Raw genomic sequence first — 8,449 nt, 5'->3', positions numbered from 1 at the left:
GCCCAAGAAGGCCAATGGCACCTGCATCAGCAATAGTGTGGCCAGCAGGACCAGGGCAGTGATTGCCCCCTGTACTCAGCACTGGGGAGGCCACACCTCAGATCCTGTGCTCAGTTCTGGGCCCCTCACTACAAGAAAATTTCCAGTGGTGTTGGAGAGTGTCCAGAGAAGAGCAAGGGAGTTTGTGAAGGGTCAGGAGAACAAATATGAGCAGCAGCTGAGGGTTAACCTGGAGATGAGGAGGCTGAGGGAGGACCTTACCTCTCTTTACAACTGCCTGAAAGGAGTTGTAGCCAAGTGAGGGTGGTTTCTTCTTCCAGGTAACAAGCAATAGGACAAAACAAAATGGCCTCAAGTTGTGGGGAGGTTTAGACAGAATATTAGAAAACATTTCTTCATAGAAAGCATTGACAAACATTGAAACAGACTGCCCAGGAAAGTGTTGAAGTCACCATCTCTGGAGGTATTCAAAAGATGTGTAGATGTGGCATCTGGGGACGTGGTTTAGTGGTGGACTTGGCAGTGTGGTTGTGGCTTGTAATTGGACTTGATTTTTTGAGGTCCTTTCCACCCTAAATTATTTTCTGTGTCTAGTTCAGAGATTTCCTCAATACACATTCCAAGATGCACCATGGAAAGATCTGCAAAGATTTACGATGAACTATTGTTCACTTTTGTGAACAGTATGATGATACATAAGAATTTGCCAGTCTTTCTAAAGCCATTAAATACCTTTTCCAGCCTGTGAACTCATTATAGTTTTCTTCTGTAAAAATAAGTTTATTTCCTCAATTGCATAATTTGGTCAAATTGTATTTTAGGTTAAACAGAGTGCTTGCTGGGGGGCAGCTTTGAAAGCACTATAAAATTCAAGTAAACAAAAAAAAAATCCAGGCATTTTACTGAACTTATCAATAGAGCTATTTTAGTTTATATATATATGCATACATACCTGGAGAACTTATGGTTTAAGACCAAAACTTTGATCTTAAAAGTTTAGCCCAAAATATACTTGGGAGCAGTGATTTGGACCCCTAAAGTTGAAGAGTAAATTCTGCAGCTGAAAAGATGGTACATGATCATGATGTACTCAGGGATGTGGAGTCCCCAGGCCTTTGTTTAGATAAGGTAATGTGCAGCACTTGCCCCCTCTAACTGTTAATTACTTCTGTGCCGATATGTTTTGCTTGAGTTTATCTTGTGCAGCTGCTGCAAGCCTATGCCAGATGGCAACCTAGCTCTTCAAGCATGAGAAATAGAACTGAAAGGACTAGGAAGGTCTCAGATCCCCATGTAAGGCTCTGATCCTGCAGGCAGTTGGAGTTCTGTATATGAAGGGCTTGTACATTCAAGCCCTTTGCATGCTTTAGCCAAATATAATTAGCCTCCCCTTTGATTTTAGTGGCTTGAGCTGTTTGCCATTTACAAATGTGGTCAGATAACAACACTTTTAAACTGGGGGCAAACATCTTTATTCAAATTTGATTCTCTAATTAAGATATAGAACCACATTAGCCAACAAAAGAAGGTTTGTGTTTTTTTATTTACTTTCTGTCTGAAAATGCTGAGTGCCTTTGTAAACAGGATATTTTATTTTGGCACATATTTAAACTCCCAAGTTGGTGTCATTTTCCCCCCCATTTCCTTGTTGGTTTCATATATAGGCCAAGCTTTTTGTATTGGGAATGTTCGTTGCACAGGACATGGAGCCCAAGCATGTCAAACTCTAATGTCTATCTTTGGTATTGGAGGTAACTTAGCATTCAAAATACTCTTTTTATAAGAACCCTGAATTTCAAACAAGATTAAGAAAAACTATATGTTTGTAAACTCCATATTAGGAAGTGTTTATCAGTCTGAGAAATTACAAACATAAAAATAAAATTGTTTACAGTGTAGTGATTAATTGCATCAGGATAATATGTTATATGATGGAAAAAATGTGCCAGTACATCTATGCCAACCTTGGTATTTTTCTCAGAAAGGTCAGAGGATGAAAGTATGCCCTGTCAGACAGCCAGAACCATTTTACAGCTGTTATTAGTTGCACTCAGCCTAGAGGATATGGGCTCCTGCCCTCAGCTCACAAAATCAAAGCCTGAAACTCATTGTGCAAAACATTCCAATTGGATCTCTAAAGTACTTGAAACTGATCTTGATTCAAGTCCAGACTAGCTCTATGCACTTGTATCCATTTGATAGAATTTTGTTTCTCTGATTTTCTCAGCAAAGGTGAATATTATTTTTCCCCTCATATCTTAAGCTTTTCAAACTTTTGCAAGTTTTCATGACTAGTGTCATAATGTGATCTGTGTTTTACACCTTCTTTAGCTGTTTGCAAATTTTACCTTGATTTTTCACAGTAAGATTCACTTCTGATGTCCTAACACAGTCCAGTGGACAGAGCTGCCTCCATGTGTATCCTCATTGACGGTGAGTTTGAACCAGTCAGGTGGTCTGTATCCTTACTGTGTGCCTGCCAACTCATGTGTCTGCCAATCTGTGTGTCTTTTTGGGCTGTTTAATCTATCAGTCACGTTTTGTCTAGCCTAGGATGTAGATGTGACACTGAAATGCTTTAGCTGGTGACTGCCAGTATGTTCTAAAAGTGTGATACAGGATGTATCAGTACTGCACAGTTATGAAAGTTGGAGCAGCAGCAAAGATGAAGTGATTTGCACTTTAACTTCACATGAAAAGCTCGCTTTCAGGGCTGTGAGAATATACGTAGCAAAGGAGAGATTGAACTGCTGCAAAAGACAGAAAATAGAAAAGCTGCAGGGACTGTGACTAGTGGGTAACCAGTATTTCCTGAGTGTTTACACCCTCTTTGCTTGTCTTTCCTTGTGTGTTTTCACATGTATTTATGTGAGTGTGGTCAGGCTACAGCTGCCCTCTGTATCAGCTGGCCCAAAATCTAAGGTGTGTTGTCCTCTGGGAGATGCAAGCTATGCCTGGTTAAAGCTGTGCTTTCTTGCACTGTAACCTGTTAATTTATACTCTAATTTGTGCTAAGCTTCAAACTAAGGAGCCTAAAATTGCAATGAAACCTGTGCCATGCAGGCTGTTAAAAGAGCTTGGCCAGGTTCACTCTGCATGCTTCTGTTGCATGGAAGCCTGGCAGAGATGGTGAGACCAAATTAAACCAATTATCAATATTACGCTGTTCAGCAAATGCTTCTGTTTCTGATGGTGTTAATGAAGTGGCAGGAGCAATTTGAAGGCCGCAGTTCCCGCAATAAAGTGCTGGCAGTGCACAAATGAAGCAGCAAGCAGCCCCAGGAGGGACAGCTGGAGGATGGGGGCGGGAAGGCAGAGGCAAGAAGTGATTGTCTGTCTCCTGAGAATGGGACCAATTTTCAATGCAGCTATGCCAGCTGAGCTCCGGGGAGGCACCAGGGAATCCAGCTCAATGGGATTTAATTTGTGTGTATGTGTATAGATTATATATGACAGGCACGATTCCACATGCCTCCCAAATCATGGCACTGTACTTAAGCCCTTATACATAGATAATGCAGACGTGGGATAATCAAAGCAACCTTTGTCATGCTGAAAGCTGAAACTCCTGAGGGCAGAGTTTAATCAGTGTATTATTGGAACTAAAATTCCAGCCTTACTGTAGCGATTGTATTACTGGATGCCATATTTAATTCATGAAGAGAACTGTGAATTTTAAAATTGAAATGAGACTCAAAATTTGCTGGTTGATGCAGAATGCAAGATTAATTTTCTGTTGGTCATGAGCAACAAAGAAATAGGTAAGAAAGAGAAAAAAAATCTTTCTCATCTGTGGCTGGATTCCTTTTGTCAGGTTAGTAACAGTCTCAAAAAATACTGAAACACTGCAGAAAGGTAGTTGTGATTCACTTCAGAAGTTGCATCTCTATTCATAACAGAGAAAGATTTTCTTCTATTCCTTTAACAGTGCATGTAAATGCCAAGCTTTTACAGGCTGAAGAAATATTTCAGCATTACTTAAATATTTAAGAAAATTATTACTTCTCTATGATTTTTGTAGTATTATCATCTTTTGCTCTTTTAGCAAGGGAATTGCTAGGAGGTGGTAGTGTATCACTTCTACATGCAGATATATACTGTAATTATTATCCTGGTGCTTGAACTTGTGTCTTTTCCAACAGCTCTAACAAGCTTTGCTTTAATTAAAAAAAAAAAAAAGAATCTGCTGTTTCGAAAGAAAATATAACAGTGAAATAAATCTGGATTATATTTGGTTAATAAGGAAACAGAGGATGATGCCGGATGTGGAGGTGATCAGGATGTTCCATTTCAGCTTTCCTTCCTCATTTAACTGTTCTTTGGCTGCTGCAGCTAGAAATGATGTTTGATGGCTGGAACAACAGCAAGCATGCGAGTTTTTCATTACCTGCCTCTCTGACACAGTAGCACATCAACCATCACATCTCCACCTTCCTTCCTGTATGCTCTTTGTTTCCTACCATGGGGATGTTCCTTTTCCTGATGTGCCATATCTTCCCCTAGGTATGGTTTAGTAGTTACTGTTCACAAAGTCCCAGTAGAAATGAGCTTTTAAATTGGAGAGCTGTAACAGAACTCCAGGATGACAAATTACAGAGTGCCTTCCTGTAGCCCAACAAACTCTAGTGCTTCCACGCATTGTGGTATGTATATACGTTTGTTCAGACTCTGGCTTTTCAGCTGTAGAAGAGCAAAAGAATATCTGCATCTCTTGTTGGCAAGGAAGTGACATCTCCACATGATATTTCAGGCACCAACCTCTCATTGACTTGTGAACCTGGACCTCGAACTCTGTGGTTATTCGCTTCCAGTCTTACGTAAATGTGCTTGAATTTGTGGTGGTGGCTGAGGACTGTGGAATAACTGTTATACTCAAGAGTTTAATTTTTTCTTATACCTGAGCTGATTTGCCTGGTGACCTAGTTGGCTTGTCTTCAAATGCAAATAGTGAGAATGGGGTCAGGTGCAAGTATGACCCTCTGATTAGTGTGACAGCAAACTTTATGCCAGAGTTCTTCAACTCTCAGATGAAGGTGTCACTTCCATCCTTCACAGCAGGCTGTATGGTGAGATGAAACTATTTTAATACTGAAAGGACAGATCAAACCACTGATTTAAACAAACCATAGTGCTGTACTCTGACCTGGTAACCTCTACTTGTTGCTCCATGACACTGATCCTTTTTTTGCTCTTCTTTTGTGCTGATGTAGTTTTACAATACATACGAGTATTCAATATATACATACACGTTAAATCCTATATCCCTTCTTAAATAAACATTACCATTTATTTTCAGAAATACGTTGAAAACCTAGAGCAGTTGAGGTGACTTTGTTGAGGTTAGAATGGAATCGAATGTGAGAGTTGGAAACAAAGATCATAGAATTAGGAACAAAGATCATAGAATCACAGAATCATAGAATGGTTTGGATTGAGAGGGACCCTAAAGACTTTCTAGTTCTAATCCCCCTGCCAAGGAGAGGGACACCTTTAACTAGATCAGGTTGGTCTGAACTCCATCCAGCCTGGCTGTAAACACTTCCAGGGATGGGGTATCTAGAATTTCTCTAGGCAAGCTTCCAGTGCCTCACCAGCCTCACAGTAATGAATTTTTTCCTAGTGTCTAATAAAAAAGATCCTCACTATTACAGTGTTATTACAGCTTTTGCGGTATCACTCTTCTTTTTTTTCCCATGTACCTGCTGCTGCATCAACTGAAAACTTCAAAAGAAGGTTGCTTAACTTTGTAAGAGGAATGGAAAACTTGAAAACATGAAATCTGCATGTTCTGTAATTAGAAAGCAACTAAAAAAATCACAATTCATATTTCAGTTTCACAATGTTTAGTGCAATTATACAAGTGTAACATTTTTAGAAGGCCTGACTCAATTTTTTAAAACTGCAGGCAGTATGGTTTCAACTCATAGTTCTTGATTAAATTTGAAATTAAATTGCCTGGAAATACAGGTGAATACTTTTATCCTGAAATCATAAAATCTCTGTTTAAAAAACCCCAAAACAAACCAGACAAAAAAACCAAACAAACAACAACCCAAACAAACAGAAAAAAACCCCCAAGAACCACCCCCAAAAATAAAAACCAAGCCAAAAAAAATCCCAGCAACAAATTTGGAATATTTAAGTAATATTCCTTTTATTGTGGTAAATATGAAGAAGTAATTCAATAAATACACTCATACTTGGTGTTTGTCCAGTTTAAAGGGGTGTGTGTGTGAATGCCAGATTAGTCATTCCTAACTTGGACAAACCCTTATTGTGTCTATATTCATAACTTTTCCATGGTAACCAACATGAATTATTGAGTTACAACCATTTTACTGGATTTCTTGTTTCTATCAGCCCTTAGGAGAGCTATTTTGGTGTTAAATACTGCCAGGCAGTCAGTGAGTAAATGTTTTTGTACTTTACAAAAGGAATATGTGGCCTTCCTTTCCCTCCCTCCCTCCCTCCCTCCCTCCCTCCCTCCCTCCCTCCCTCCCTCCCTCCCTCCCTCCCTCCCTCCCACTGGAAAACTGTTCTTTCAAAAAAAAAAAGCTTTTTCTCCTGCAGTTGACCTTGCTCAGGATCTCAAGAGCGCAAATATAAGACAAGCAGAATGGAAGAGAAGCACAAGGACTGAAGTTAAAGGGGAAGAATGAGTTCTTGTTTCCCATGGTAGTGAGCTGGTAGCTAATTTTCATCCAGAAGTCCTCAAAACTTCAAAATGAGTTAATCAGGGGGGTTTGATATGGTTTTTAATGTAAGGCTATAATATCCATAGCAATTGCAGTGAAGATAATGCTGCTACCCTGGATTTGCATTAGTGAAAATTAAAGAAGAGCTTGACCCTGAGATTAATATTTCCTGTAACTCTTGACATTCTTTTTTTATAAGTAGTACTTTAGTTTTCTTCTGTTTCAAGTATTTAGTTTGTAGTCATACCAGTGCTTCAGTAGTAAAGTGTTTTAACTTTGGAGCCAGGGATTTGAAGAGAATAAGATTTCTACTTAATTATAAGGAAAGTGGCATTTTGTCAAGTGTTTTAGGTTATTACTATTCCAAACTGAAGCTTTTAAAGAAGAAAAGGAGATAAGAAATTTTTGGGTTCAATGATGTAACTTGTTATGCATAGCTGGCCCCTTACAGTGTGCCCTGGTGATCCCATCTAAAGCCACGTGAAGCAGGGGGCCTCCAGGATGTTTCAGTTCAGCCATAAGGCCACAGGACATTTTCATTATAAAGCAGAATTGCTACTAAAGCTGACTTGTCATCTTCCTTCTGATAGCGAAGGAAGTTTTGGTTCATTAAATTACTTTCTGGCTCTTGTTTAAAGGGTTCATAATCTTTCTTTTAGAAATGAGTTACTGTTGAAGGAAACAGATGATATGTGCCTGCCCAATGTGATTGCTGTAACAGAGGTGCACAACAGAAGCTGAGTATGTCTGTCCTGGCACTGTCCCATCATGGCTGGTGGCTTGAGATGAGCTCTGTCCAGCCATGGAGCTCTGTGGTTGACCACTACACGGTGGTCATCCCCTCCACACAGGGTCTGGACATACTCAGTGCACTTTAGGATGTGAGTTGATGCAGACCCCTGCTGCTTTGGGCAACTAAGAATCCTTTTTTCCTTCTTGATCCAGGCACTTAGGTATGGTGAAGCTTTTCTCTCTGGTTTGATGGGTTTGGGGAGGACCCTGCCCTGGGAAACTGCCAATTTTCTGAAGCCAGGAGTTTGCAGTTGTTTGGCAGTCACTGAAGTACTATAAGGTGGTGGTTACGGCAGGTGGTATTTCTGCTCTTAGCTCAGTACTGAAAAGTCATAGTCCCATCTGTTAGAGTTCCTGTCTTTCAGAAAATAAGTTTCATCATTAGCACTTCAAACATTTTCTGTTGATCCATATTGCAAATGAGAAAGGAGAAAATACCTTGGAAATATATCCAAGTGTAGCCTCCAACATGGCTGTAGATGAAATTCTATGTTAGATAAAGGAAGAGCTGATACTGGTTTAAGTCTTGGTTTTGATTGTTAACCCTTCTGAGAGAGTTGCTGCTACCCTGCTTGGCTATGCTAAGATAATTAGTAATTTTAATACACATTTTCTTTTGAAGAAGTGTAATTAAAATCAGATATGTAACCAAAATACAGAAGATGTGCTTCAGAACAAAAGTGTCTGGTTCCTGGACCATAGATCAATGGTGGTATAACAGAGTGGTAGATTGTAACATGCAGAGAGTTGATCAATCATGTGGTGCTGCTTCTCCTTGTTTCAAGCTGATAAATCCTATTAAAAGGGAAGCTTGAAACCAATTTTATATATTTTTAGTATTTTCACTCTGTGAATGCCATTACTGTGACAGACACAAAAATTGCATGAAAGCATAAGTAAAGAAGGAAGTGTTGCTGCAGTGAGAGGGAATTTGTCTGCTAAGAACTCTCCCTCATTTGTGG

General features: G+C 39.6%; 1 protein-coding gene across 1 annotated transcript in view; it reads left to right on the top strand.

Annotated features, from left to right (window-relative positions):
- Window positions 1-1,224: 1,224 nt before the first annotated feature.
- Window positions 1,225-8,449, top strand: part of RASA3 (RAS p21 protein activator 3) — a 160,371-nt gene continuing 153,146 nt past the window's right edge. Inside the window, exons 1-2 of the mRNA XM_023918247.2 lie at window positions 1,225-1,528; window positions 2,364-2,433. The gene's annotated coding sequence lies outside the window, so the exon portion shown is untranslated. The remainder of the gene's footprint in view (window positions 1,529-2,363; window positions 2,434-8,449) is intronic.

Source organism: Cyanistes caeruleus, chromosome 3 (assembly GCF_971803275.1).
Source record: "Cyanistes caeruleus chromosome 3, bCyaCae1.hap1.1, whole genome shotgun sequence".
Lineage (NCBI taxonomy): Eukaryota > Metazoa > Chordata > Aves > Passeriformes > Paridae > Cyanistes > Cyanistes caeruleus.
The sequence above is the reverse complement of the archived record's forward strand: the minus strand, read 5'-3'. Positions and strand labels throughout refer to the sequence as shown.